Source organism: Peromyscus maniculatus, chromosome 2 (genome assembly GCF_049852395.1).
Source record: "Peromyscus maniculatus bairdii isolate BWxNUB_F1_BW_parent chromosome 2, HU_Pman_BW_mat_3.1, whole genome shotgun sequence".
Lineage (NCBI taxonomy): Eukaryota > Metazoa > Chordata > Mammalia > Rodentia > Cricetidae > Peromyscus > Peromyscus maniculatus.
In genome coordinates, this window is record NC_134853.1 from 36,750,267 (window position 1) to 36,765,128 (window position 14,862).

At 40.0% G+C, this 14,862-nt stretch overlaps 1 pseudogene; it reads left to right on the forward strand.

Annotated features, from left to right (window-relative positions):
• The first annotated feature begins 515 nt into the window (after nt 1–515).
• The window catches only part of LOC121827169 (glyceraldehyde-3-phosphate dehydrogenase-like), a 37,651-nt pseudogene continuing 23,304 nt past the window's right edge, over nt 516–14,862 (forward strand).

The window sequence follows — 14,862 nt, forward strand, 5'->3', positions numbered from 1 at the left end:
TTGGGAATCTGGTGCCTGTGGTATGACACCTTGCACAGCCTTGGTGCAGTGGGAAGGGGCTTGGACCTGCCTAGGCTCAGTGTGCTGGGCTCTGCTGACTCCCCATGGGAGACCTTGATTTGGGGGATGTGGGGTGGCTTGGGAGAGAGGGCTGGGAGGTGGGAGGAGGGAGAAGGTGGGATCTGTGGGTGGTATATGGAGTGAGTAGAAAATTTCTTAATAAAGAAAAATGGAAAAAAAACCCTTGACTTCAAAAAAAAAAGGAAGAAAAGAAGAGTTTGCTTTGGTTCAGGTTTGGCATCTTTTCTAGGTTTCATGGTTGTCTGATGATCACCAATGGTGACTGATATTATACCTGCCATCTCTTGCAGATCCCTTGGCATGGTTTATTTCCCTAGGAAGACTGAAAATACACACAGTATTTTCTTAGGGTCATCTCTAAAAATGTGGATATTTCTCCCAACTTTTCCATTTTGGATTCATGGAAAGCATGAGGACATACAGCAAGACTGAATATGAATAAAATCCTGAGCCTAGAACAGGTATGTGTCACCAGGCACCCAGGTGCTAAGGGAATCTCTGGATGGATGCTCTCTGGCACCCAGTTCATTTGAGACAGTGTGGGACCCTAGTGTCTGTATCATGCTCTCATCGCGCTGAAGCTTGAGGGGTCCTGCTGTAAAAGGGGAGCTATAATGAAATTCTAGGCAGTCAATGAAAGGAGGTGACACTGGTTACATCTCTGGAAGCTTTGTCTTTCTGACATTTCCCCATCACTTGGGGCATTTATAACAAAGACACAAGAAGAGGAGAGTTGTGGAGGGTCAAACAGAATATCTGATAATATTCTGGAGACTTATAAAGCCCATGGCATGGAAGCTTCACAGCACTGAGAAGTCAGACCTCTCCTTCTACCCATATCTAAACAGTGCCAAAGCATGCAACTACTATCATAGCAAGGAGATAGTTTCATTCTTCTCTTGCCCATTTCACTATTGTTGTTACATGCTGAGATGGTGTAAAACTTGCAGGCAGTTTTTTTCTTACTAATTACATTTTTCTTTCATCAAAGAAACTTAAATTTCTTCTAATGGTAGCAAAGCATCTTCAAGGTAGTGGAGGCTTATACATCTGAAACGTGTCCCTTCTGACCTAGTATTTTTCCTCCAAAGGCAGTCATGCTAGCAGTGACAAGAAAGGGACTCCTGTGTCCTGGGAAGAAGACAAGGCCCTGTGGGATAGCCGGGACCTATGTCTGGACTCTCTATTGCTTTGCTGTTTTCTGCAGCCACTGGGTATAACTCAAAGCAACCCAGACTCAGTTCATTGAACTCCCAAGTTTTAGCTATTCTCTACGGAAGTTACAAAATGCCTGTAAGACTAAAATAAAACAGCTGATAGTAATGCCTTGCCAATGTGTCATTCACACTAAACTCTTGATTTTTGAGGTTATTCTAATAGCAAAAGACCACACCACTAACATCAAATGAAAGGCAATGCTGGTACACAGGGCCATGCCATGTGACATGGAACACCCGGGAAAAGAGCTAGATCTCTATCTTGACTCCAGGCCACAGTCAAATCGTTCAAGGACTCATTCCCTTGATCTGGTGTATCATACTTTCCATAGATCTTTCTATTTTTAATTTAATAAGAAACTAAAGATAACTCTGAAAACCATGTAATTTAGTTAATGTTATTTGGAAAACTAAATGTGTATTATCGGAAAGGATGTTATTTTGTAAAATTAAACCAACAGACAGGGCAACCCCTATCACATTTGAGCCAATAGCTTTCCCGGGTTTCATTACTAATACTGGAATATGGTAATAAAGCTGGTATCTGGCATGTTTCCCCTTCTATTGAATAGCCTGCCTCCTTTGTTGTTCTGGTTTATATTTTTTTTCTTGCCATCATATGTTTGATTTTGGTAAACTAGATTGAAATTCATTATGTTTGTATTTTAACTTTATTAAAACATTAATTTTATACATAGATCTCCCTTATGTTCTTTTAGAAGAGTAACTACTAGGCTTAATTCTTTTGTCCAACTTAATCTCTTAACAATGTTATTTTATGTTTCATCACGGAGACATTTTCATTGTTACTTTTTTCTTCCACACTCAAAAAATGACAGAATTTTTTTAACTATACTGCTTATGAAATCAGATCTCACTTTGTATATTGGCTTAAATTTTCTTTTTAATTCAAACTGCCTGGTCCAAAATTTTTTTTTAAATAGCTCAATTTTCATTATACCATGATCTTAGGCCACAGATGAGTCAAAGAGAAACTTAAATTATACACAGACAGCCCATGACTTAAAAAGAAACATGCTAGATTTTCTCCATACCAAATCTCCTAATTTTATTTTTGCGAGGAGGATCATGGTTTCTTCTTTGGCATCCCTTCACCTTTGTACAATTCTCTAAGAACAGTGTCTCCAGCTTTGCTTTGAACTTGCTCTGTCAGGTAAGGCTATTTCTCTTCTACATTATAGAGCATATACCAGGAATAAGCCCACCCAGTGCCCTCTTAAAGTAGACATCCAGTCCCTAGCCTGGCACATAGCACATGTGTATATTATATATCATTCTCATTTCTATGACGGTGGGAGCAGAGTTAACTGTAAAAAAAGAAACTAAAATATGTTTGTTAGTGTTTGACTTGTCAAATTATGTACCAAGTCTTAGTATAAAAGTTAAGATATCCCAAGATATATTTACATTCCTCTTTTCTTTTTAATTTGCCCTTGTTGATAGCTCTGTCCAGTGATGCAGCTAATCATTTCTTCCGTCTCCTTTCTCTGACATTCCTGGATGGGATCACCACCACCTCCTGTGAAGATGCCGAGATGGTTCCCATCTCCAGACTGAGGTAATAGTGTAGTTCTTAGACCCTTGGTGCACATTAGGTTGACACTGCGAGCATTTCTCCAACTTGACGACATGCTTCCTCAGGCATGTCCTTGGACAATGACTAGACCCCCGCTGTGCTCAGCGGGAGCAGAAAGGGCTCTGCTCTGTGCCCTCATTGACTCTTTTGTTGTTTCACTTGAGATTTCCTCTTACCATGACCTACTTCCTCACCATAGCCAATCTGCCTCAAATGACCTAAGATTCCTCTGTTCCTCTCTTCTTTATTCATACATTGAGTGCCTGTATCACTCACATCATGATGGTTATTTGCCTGCAAGTCCACACACTAAGTATGATAAAACTATAGATTAAAACAATTGTACACTCATAGGCACATGGGCCTGCTCCCACACTGTAATATAAAGCCAATAAATATAATGTAGTCCTGTTAATATTCAAGAGTGACTGTGCTTCAAACCCATATACTTATCTATTTAGCTTACAGTTCATCATATATTGAAACATAATTTTAAATTTTTGGACAAAAATTTGTTTGCTCTAAGACAATCATGGCAAGATTTTTTTAGAGATGTTCTGGTACTCTATATATGAAGTGCATGTTCAATACTTAAATGTCTTAGGTCAATTCAAATAGATTAATTCACCACATAGTATGTGAGCTTTCTGTGCTCATGAAGAGGTCATGGAGTTGTGCCATTCCAAGACATAACCTGCTGTAAGGTACACTTTTGGTTTTATAGCTGTAGTTTACTGGGTGTGCCAATGACACACAGCCCGGAAGTGTTCCTAGAAAATGCTTCCACAAGATAGCCCCTGTTTTCTACTGAACTTGGCGATGTGCCATCAGCCTGGCTGAGACCTCAGGGACACACTGCAGCATCATGCACTCAGAGGTGTCAGGCTTGAGTGAATTCTCCCCACCCTTTGTTCCCTCTTTTCTATCATAGCCACTCACCCACTGCCCACTTGCATTACTAATTTGGCTGTGCTACCTGTTTCTCAGAGACACTCAGTTTGTTTCATTTAGTGTTTACTCACTTGATTACTTTGAAAATCAATCTAAGCATGATATTCTAGAAAGGTAGTTTATGAGCTAAGATGAACATGATTTTTTAATGGAAAAGCAATTATTTTTATTATCAAATTGTATACCATTCCCCCTAAATAATCAGTGTTTAGGAGGTAACACAAACATTTAACAGCTTCTCACCAGGGAATTTGTACTTGTGGTAACAGGCATCCAAAAAGCCCTCCAAGTAAAACTCATTGTAAGGACCACTGTGCCTTGGTAATGCCCACCACCTATGTGCAACTAGAGGATGATACGTTTGGAATTTGTAAGTGCCTCTAAAGGGGTTTTTTCCTTTGGCACATAGCTGAAGTTATTAAATATGTATCATACCTAAATCTATAGTAAGAGGGAATTGAAAAGAGATGTCAAAGCTTCCTTCTATGTAAACATTTTTCCTACTTTGGCTGGGCTGCAGCATATCACATGGATCCTGGACATCTTCCTTATGTGGCTACCTGATGCTGAGCTGTCCTACTGTGGAAAGGCTTGTACTAATGCTGAAGAATGGCCAGGGAAGAGCAGAAAAGCAGAGTGATGTTCTGCTCATAAATCATGACAATTCAGAAAGGACCATCCCAAGGGAGCCAGAGGGCTAATAAACACTGCCAGTTTCATTTAATGCAACTGCCAAATATAGGGTAAAAGTGTTTTTAACTTCATTTTATCTGAAAAATGCTTCAAGAAATAAACATTCATAAGAAAAAATTTTAAAAATGCTTCAAAACTTTCATAATATGAAAGAAGTTTTTATTCAGGCAATATAATAAGGAGCTGTATATTTTGACTGAGGCATAATAAAGTAGTTCATTTGTGCTGTCTACTAAATGTATTTATGTATGTTAGGAGATCGCAGTGTTAGGCAGTAAGATGTAACTGCTCTGTTAAAGGGCCTACATACATTTATTTTTGAAAAGAAAGTGTCTTTTCAAACTGTATCATCACAGTTAGGATTACAAGATTGATACTTCACTCTGAATTTGGTGGGTAAAAATGCCTTTAAAATATATTAAGCCACAATTGTGATTTTCTTTAGAACAAATGCTTCTGTACAAGGTGTAGGGAAAACAGATTATGGAAATTTAAGTCCAAAATCCAAAGCCTGGGCTGGGATGCCTGTTAACTTTGTATATACCCAGTACTTCCGAGAACATTCAGAAAGCTCTGACAGTAAAAATAATGCTGATTCTGAGCAAATATATTAAATGAAAGGAAATAAGGACACTTTTACTGTGTTTAAAGAGGTTGGCTTTATGAAATGATGTAGAGTTTGAATATGACCCTGGGAAGGCAAAGTGAATTATGAAAGAGACTCCAAGCAAGAGATGGATAGCATTGAATGTTAGTGTTATGGTACAAAGTGTCATCAGGCCATTGACCTGCCGGGAGCCCAGAGAGGGCCCACTAGGTGGTATGCAGTCCTAGGGCAGAAGTTCAAGGAATAAAATAGAGCTTTGCAAATGTGGCACATGGCTTGGGTGCTCAGAGGTGGGGAATTAGCATTTTCTTCATCCCATCTTGATACAATGCAGCGGCACTGCCAGCTATGCCGTTTAACGCTTACAGTTGTTTCTTTTTAATATACTTAAAAAAATAAAAGAGAGGGAGGTGATTCCCTCAATTTTTGATAAGAAGGAAAGATAGAAATTTAGGTTCCCTGTAAGAATTATAGCCATGAGCAGCCGAGTTGGAACAAGACATGAGGACTATTCCTTCTCTTTCCTTTTCTCCAGGTCATTCATGATGAGTCAGAAGTCAAGCAGACGTGACTTAGCTCAGCATGTGAAAGTTCCAGGCTGGCTCTGCAGAGCACTGTGTAGGGAACACGGCAGGGAAAGTGCACTGAATGGCACAATGCTTGCTCTCGAGCTGGAAGTTCAGATGCTAAACCTCAACACCTGTCTCCCCGGGAAAAGGGTGAATGTCCCCATCAAAAGCATCATCTGCTATCTGTGCCATGGCCAAGGGACTTTGGAACCTTCCAGGCTAACCAATGTCAACATTCCCCAGGAAGGTCCATTCTCTCTGGACCAGTGAGGCTCATCAACATCTCACTTCTATTATTCTGAAAAAATGTTCTTCTGACCAATTACTGCTTTGCTCCCTTTGAGCGCTCATCAGCCAACTTTCCCAGTGATAATCACTGCACTCAGTCTGTGCCTGAGTGGAAAACCACAGTACTCCAGCATCATCCTCTCATTGCCGGCAAGTCCAAAGTCGTGCTCCTTGGCAGCTGGACTTGTACCCTGACGGGTGATGTTTTTAGTTCATTATCTTAAACAGCAGGGACTTTGGATTCTGTCTTTAAAAGTAGGTCAGTGTTGAGGGCATAGGAGGGTACTACAAATGAAACCATCTGGCTAGTGATAAAGTAGCCATGTTACCGCTGACTGCACAGCACTATGCATTGAAAATGGGTTATTAAACATTTTCATATGCTGATAGTTATAAATGATGTAATATTTATCCATTTTAAGGGTTTTAATTATTTGCTCATTTAATCAACAATAAAATTGACTTTGTTGGTATATATTCAACACTTGCAGTCATGTGACTGCCACCAGAATCAAGATAAGAAAAAAGTCCTTCATCTCTCAAATTCCTTGGTGCTCACTCTCTGTAAGTAAGCCATATTTCAGTTCCCAACCTGGTTATAAACACTGTGCCATTCTCTACTCCTAACATTGGGCCTTTCCTAGGGTAACACATAAAAGGGGCCATATATTACATCGGTTGAAATCTGGCTGTTTCATTTATCAAAGTTCAGCTGTGATTTTCAAAACTTCTATGCAATAATAATTCCTAGACGTCTGTGCTATGATTTGGGCATTAAGTGTCTCAAATGCCCATGTATTAAATATGCCTGGACACTTTGAAAGCACTGATGTAAATTAATGGAACTTTTAAGAGGTAGTAGGGTCTATTGAGAGGACCTTAGGTTACTGGAGGCATTCTACTAAATGGGACTGTGGGATCCTAACTTTCTTCTAGACCCTTTTACTCATCTTTTTCCATCAGAGCCTAAAAGCACCTAATGGGCCCACTTATTTAGAGAATGGAACTTCTAAATCCTGAGGCACAGTAAGCCCTCTTCATACATTTGTTATCTTGGGTATTTGTTATAGTAACAGAAAGAAGACTAATAAATTCCAAGAATTAAATTCCTCTCCTCTGGACTTATGTTCTAGAGACTCAAACTACAAAGGAGTGGTGATGAGAACTCTAAACTTATATGGTCGGACCCTTTGCCCACACTGTTTCCCTTCAAGGATGGAGGACAAAGAGTAGGCCATACATCTGCAACCAGGAAGTGACCACTGGCATAAAAGGCTAACAACAAGCATTCTTCAGTTTAAATATAATTAATTCTCTTTGACTTTTAGCTACACATAAAAACAAACCTTCTTCTAAAACAAAAATCAAGTATAAGGACTATTATATCAAATTTAATATCAAATAAACAAATTATTAAGGAGCAAAATAAGACAAACCTTGCTATGATTCATCTTTAAGTATGTGATGCGGTTACTTAGGGAAACACTACAGCATTTGAGTAGTCTTAGAAATCCAAGAACATAATAATTGATCAAAGAGCACAGGCTTGCCCTCCCCACTTCTCTGCTAAGACTCAAACTCTCATACAGAATCAGAAAGAATACCTAATGTACACTGGTTTTGGAACAGGTCATGAGGCTTGCTTTTAGTATGACATGTATTTGCATGTGAATGAGAGAATCTTGGAGTAATGCATAAAATTCCTTAGCTTCCTTAAGACCTGGAAAATAGAAACTCCATGCTTAATGGAGTTAGTTATTTAGAATTTCTGTCCTTGTTCCAAGGGTGTCAGTCATGACTCATTTTAGATTATATTAGATGCCCAGTGAGATCATCTTTCCCAGTCTCTCCTAAAGAGAAAGGACTGACTGTAAATGCCATGGAATCCCTACCTGTCACCATAGTAGTCAAGGCAAATACACCAGAAACAAATCTCTGATGTTATCTGGGGTTAGCTGCCAATGTGCTGGGGAAAGCAAATACAGATACTTGATAGCAAGCATGGCAAATCAAAATTGGAACGTCAGCACTGAGCCTTGAAACTGAAAGGTCATGACATTCATGGGGACCTGAGAAGTTCTGATGTAGAAGGTGAGGTTGTGGTAAAGCAGAAACCAGGAAATGCAGGTGAAGGCAGTGGACACTGGACACAGGCTGAGGACTGGACTGACATGATGATGCTGAGTCACACCCCCATGGAGCAGCAGAACCGTGGCAAGCAGTTAAGAGGAGATGCAGCTCATAGGCATTAGCCATACTCCTACTCCCTTTATTGAGACAACTTGACTGAGTCTAGTCTTTGGATCAAAGCTTTAGATTCTGTTACAACAAAAATTAATAGCAGACTTCCCAAGCTGACAGAAGTGTGTGATAGAGGCTCCTGAATAGAAATGAAAATGATTCTGTGGCAGTGAAGACAATCATACTTTCAGTACTGAGTATGTATGGAAAGGAAACATGAACAAAATGTTAATAAATAACAATGAGAATAAGAATGTTTTAAATAAATAACTTTCTTTAAATTCAGGACATAAACAAGTAGTGTTAACAGTAACTGATAGACTGTTTTCAAGTGGAATTCCAGAGAAAGCTTCTTCAATTGAAACATATTTATAATGAGTACATTTGTGAGAACCTCCCCCCAGTAGTTAAGGATAGTCTACATTCCTTTTACCTTATCCTGATAAAGTGGTCCTTGTTCCCACTGGTTCCAGAATCCCACAGCTATCAAACTCTGTGATGATATTGTTTCTTGCACACATTGGTGAAGGATCCATATACAACCTCTACATGTTCTTTTATGTGAAGGGAGTAATGACAAGGAATTGGTCCACATGTGTCAAAGGGCATACACTTCTTTTCAAAAGAAATATTTTTATCCCACGGTTGTTCAAATCCAAGAGTGCAGAGCTCCAGCCTTATTCCTCTCTCTAAAATGTTTTATTTTACCATGTTCCGTTTTCTCATTCCTATTGCAGAGTATAAGTTAAGCAATACATTTTCTTTTCCTTTTTTCTTATTAAGAAATTTCCTACTCATTTTACATACCAACCACAGATCCCCCTCTCCTCCCTCCTCCCTCCTCCCTCCTCCTGCCCCCCACCAATCCACCCCCCATTCCCACCTCCTCCAAGGCAAGGCCTGGTACATTCAGCTGAGGCAGGTCCAAGCCCCTCCCCCTGCACCAAGGCTGTGCAAGGTATCTCACCATAGGCACTGGGCTCCAAAAAGCCCATTCTTCCACCAGGGATGGGTCCCAATCCCACTGTCAGGGGGCCCCCTAAACAGTTCAAACTAAACAACTGTCTAGACTATGCACAGGGCCTAATCCAGTCCCATGGGAGGCTCCACAGCTAATGGTCCACAGTTCATGAGTTCCCACCAGTTTGGCTGGCCATCTCTGTATGTTTCCTCATCATGATCTCAATGTCCTTTGCTCATAGAATCCCTCCTCTCTCGTTGACTGGAACCCTGGAGCTCAGCCTGGTGCCTGGCCGTGGACCCCTGCATCTGCTTCCATCAGTTACTGGATGAAGGCTCTATGATGACAGGATATTCATCAATCTGATTACCAGTTCAGGCAAAGCAATGCATTGTCTATGCATTTCCTGAACGTGTTTCCCTTAGCTACTTTCCACTTCAGGATAATGGACGTTTACAGAGAATCACCGTCTACATTTGAGTCACTGCAGTGTTTGCGCATGGCCTCTTCTGCCTTCTACCTGTAAGTCTTTACAAACCATAAACATATTACTTACTATTAGGAGAAATATATAATATTGTGACATTTATGGAGGTAGACCTTTGTTACTTCATGCTACATCTTCTTGCCCTAGACATTCTACCCTTTCATCTATAGATTCATGTTGGCTAGGGGAATTACCAGTGTTGTTATCACAGAAAAACAAAAAAAGTTAATAATCTATATCAGAAACAATAGTTTACAAATAATTAACGTTATAAAATAGTCTCATTTTTGAGAAATGGATGCATGCATAAGTAAATAATCCCCTTTAAAAAAAGAAAGAGGTATAACAGACAGCTAAAAATAAGCAATTTCAAAAAGAGCAGAGGACCCGCCAATCCTTGAAGAGAGCATTAGGACCTATCAGACTAGGGTTGGGAAATGAAGGCAACAAGGGAGAAGCCATGGCCTTGTGGCCCATGGGACCCTGGGAATAGACAAGTCAGCACCAAAGACTGCCTGGCTGCAGAGAAACTTTCAAAACCTGACCCTAAATCACATTTACAACAGTCCTCTTGGGTTACATAACAATGTAATAGGAATTGGTTAAGCAAAAGAAATCTACTTTCTGAGTCTAAGTCCAAGATCAGCATTCTACTCACTTTCATTTCTGGCCAGGGCTGTTTGGCCTTTTACTGTGTCATCAGTGGGGCTTTCCTCAGAGCAGGCACACTGAGGAAGACTAGAGGGGCAAGGTCCACTGTCTCCTCTAGGTCAGCTTCTTCCAGATGAGTTAGGAAGGTCACCTCACTTTCACTCTTCTATTACAAAGTGACTCTTACTGGAGAGTCCAGCCACACACAGAGCAGCCTGCTGGCATAAAGTAACGACCAGAGACATGGCTCAGAGCTCTCCTGCTCTGGCAGCATACCCACATTTGATCCTGGCCTCCACAGGTACCTCTATTCACGTGCATACCACTTCCCACATACATAGATTTAAAAACATATATAATAAACCTTTAAAAAATGAAAAGTATATAATACCAAGGAATGGAAGGGGAGATGATCTCTGTTTTTCCTTCCTATTTGATTTTATACTAATAAAAATAAAATAAAATTTCTAAGTTTGTGGAGACAATCTTAAAAATATTTTTGTAGTAGAGAAAAAAAGCAAATTGGAAAAAGCGACATATTCCCATTTCTCATGAAAGATTTTATTTCAGTTGAAACAAGGCATTGAATGTTCTTATTGTTGACATGTTGACTGCACAATTTTATGGGAGCTAAAATTTTGAAACCACATAAAAACAATCCTGCATAATTATAGTTGATTGTGTTCATTATTATTGGAATGTTATGTTGATAAATAAAATAATAACTCAATAAGGGTAAATAGGACCTCTGAGATATATACCATTAAATGTGGCAGAGGAAGGCATTATTTGGCTATATCTCTGGAATAGAAGATCAGATTTAATTATACTAGAAGGCAAATTGCTGTCAGGTCCCTGGTTGTTGTCCCTAGCATCTGCTGATAGGACTTTTCATTCAAATCCCTCACCATCAACAAATATTTAAGCAACTGTTTAGCAAGATTAACAATCACAATATAAATTAACTTAATTTTACCTATATTTGAAGTATAATTTGCTGCTTTCCATTACTGTAAAAACCATGATACATTATTAGAAATATTATGCTAAGAAGAGAGAGGAACAATAATGGAAAGATGGGCAGCTTTTTGTGCCTGGTACATGCGGGAGCTTTGGCCACTCTAACTCTAAAAGGCATGATTTAGAATACCACAGTTCTTTCTTTCTTTCTTTCTTTCTTTCTTTCTTTCTTTCTTTCTTTCTTTCTTTCTTTCTTTCTTTCTTTCTTTCTTTCTTTCTTTCTTTCTTCTTCCTCCTAGGTTCCACCTATTTACTTCTGTGTCTTCTACCAGAGAAAAAGTCAAATCCTTCCTCAGAGTATGTGTCTTGTTTATTGGCATCCTCCTGTCATAGCAAGAATCACAAACATGTTGAATGAAGAAATAAAACCACAAGAGAAAACTAAGTCCAACAAGATATGAATGGATTTATAAGTTAGAAGTTTACAAAGGAAGATTGTATAAGTCACAGTTGGTCTACTCCACTGATGACAGATTAGAAGCCAGGATTCTGGGTTTCCATGTGATTGAAAGGACAGCCCTTTTAAGGAGACCAGATGAGACCCTCAACATTGATAATGATCTGTGCTTCCTGTTTGATTGGTCCAAGAGATGTTTTCACAGTAGATAGCACCCACATTTATTGATAGAAAACTGAGACACATTTTCATGATAGATTTCAGGATATAGCCTGGCCCACTGAACAACCACCTAATGTAACTATGTAGTGAATATAAAAGGATTCCAGACTATCTAGTGTGAACTGAAATTTACTGAAGGTTAACCTTCTCTTCTCTTTAAATGCTAAATCTCTATGTTCTCTTGTTGTCTTAGTTTTTTAATATATTTAAAATTTTTATTTTATGCATATGAATTTTTGCCTGTATGTATGTGCATCACATGTGTGCCTGGTGCTGGAGGAGGTCAGAAGAAAGTATTGGATACTCTGGAACTGGAATTATTGATGGTTATGAAGCACAGTGTGAGTGCTGAGAACAGAACAGAAAGGTGCTCTTCAACACTGAGCCATCTTTCCAGCTCCTATCTCGGTTTCTTTGCATGTTGCTGTGATAAAATACTCCCATAAAAGCAGCTTACGGGAGAAAGGGCTTACTTTGTTTCATTGTTCTAAGATGCAGTCTATCATCATTGGGGTATTAAGGCAAAAGGAGCTTGAAGCGGCTGGTTTGTTACATCCACCATGGGAAAGGAAAGATGGTGAATGCCCACTGCTGCTCAGTCCAGGATCATGGTCATGGTGTGACTACAATGGGTGGGCTTTCTCACAACAGTGTGAACAAGATAAGATGACACCAGGATGGCTAGAGGCCCATCTTTTAGGTGATTCTAGGTTCTATCCAGCTGACAGTTACTGCTAACCATTGCACCAGTAGATCCCTCTTTTTGTTTCACTTATTTAAAAAGTTATTTACCTAGACGTAAAAAGCTGAAAAATCTCTGCTGTTGATTTCCTTGACTATATCTTCTAGAATATCTCACACTCACAGTATAAGTTCATTGGAGCTAGACTCCAGCCAGTTTTAGCACACACACACACACACACACACACACACACACACACACACACACACACAGAGAGAGAGAGAGAGAGAGAGAGAGAGAGAGAGAGAGAGAGAGAGAGAGAGAGACTCTTTATCAATCTGATCTTTAAAAAACCGAATGCCAAAACACATAGGTGTAGATGTAGGAAATTAACTACAGAACAATATAAATCTTGGAATGTTTATTTACGGCTAAGTCTTTGTAAGAGTTTACTCATAATTGGCCTGAGAATAGAAATTATTCAATCATTTATTCTACAAGTATTGGATTAGTCCCTAATTTGAACTTGGCAGGCACTTAGATTAAAAGGACAACCTAGATATGGCCCCTCATCCCTCACAATAGCAAGAGAAATGTTTTTTCAGAAAGCTCAATACTGTGTAATGCATGTCATGGTAAGAAGAAGAGAAGAGACAGTCCCGTGAAGTGGAGAATAAGCTGGCTTGGGGTTCTGAAGACCTATGTAAAGACAAGTTATGGGAACTGAGCTCCTCAGTCTGGTGCAGCAGATGCACAAAGGAGATGCTCTTTATATCTTCAGGTCTCCAACTTCCAATTCTCTCTCAAAGAACTCCCTCTCCAAATGGGGAAGAAAGGCTATTGGAATCAGCTTAAGTCATGTATTTATACTTAGCGAACAGCAGCCAGCTTCGGCTCACCCAGGACAGCATGGCCAGCAGCCATCCATACCTCTTGGCATGCCAGGAGCTGTCAGAGGTGAGCCACAGTTTTAGTTGAGAAGTACAATGGAGCAGTGTCTGCACAGCAGGTGGATTTCAATTCCCTTATATCCAAAGATGTTCTTGCATGGGGTAGAGGCAGAACTCCCCAGGAGGCTGGTGGCCATAGAGATCCCTCTACACACTCCAGGTTTGAGCATTTCCCTAAGATTTGGGATACAGTTGAACACATGGAAGTTTTGGTTCGTGGTAGAAGAGACAGAAAAATCATCAAGGTGAAAAATACATGGTGCACAGTCAGGAGAAGCCAAGGGCAAGCTCCTGGGTCCTCTCCAATAGAGGTTCATAAGCTGTGTCAGTTCCCCAGGAACAAACAAACAAAAACCTATGAATTGCTGCCAACCAGAGAGGCTCATGGGAGAGTGTGAGACCATATTTATACTAGGTGTTGGTCTTGCCTGGGATACGTTCAAACTCTAGGCTTCCAGGAGAAAGCAAATGTTCAACATGAATGATTTAACCACTAGCCTAGCCTCTGAGCATCTAGTGGGAACATTTCCAATTTTATATTTCCAGACACCAGGCAAAGGCAGACATTGCCAGTGGGTTTTTCAGAAGAGAACACAAGCCTGCTGTGGGAAATCTTTTATATCCACAGGGCCACCTCAAATGCCCTGACTCCATTTCTAATAGGAAACACACCACATTTACATCCACACTGTGGGGTGCAGTGTATACCCTGTGTGATATTTAGCTACAAGCAATACATGTGTCTCTTATTTGTGTAGTTGATTCTATCACTTAAACACAGTTCATTTTCCTTGAATATCAAGTGTCTTTTTAACATAAATCATCAACTGTACAGCAGCCTCTTTTGCAGATGACTGTGGGTGGGGCTCTTTCCTCCCAATGAGAATGAAGATTTTTCATCATATATGGGGCTCCTTTGTCTTTTGTGACATTTTAAAGGTCAAACCACATGGTCACTCTTTTTGGGCAGGCTTGTAAGGGACATTGCTTATTTACCTCCTCAGTGACTCTCTGCAGTGTCTGAAGGGGAGGCAGGCCAAAGCCAAGTGCTCTCCCAAGTGGAAATGAGCAGGCAGAGTGCTCCTGTTATCTGGAGTGTGGTGATGTCGATTCCCTCCTTTGTTAGGATGCCCTTCATGGGTTAGGTGGTGTAGCTAGAGTTTTCCTGCCTGGCCCACAGTCAGGACATATCTCTGTCACCTGCCAGTCCCACAGCTGCTCAGACCAAACCAAGTAAACACAGAGACT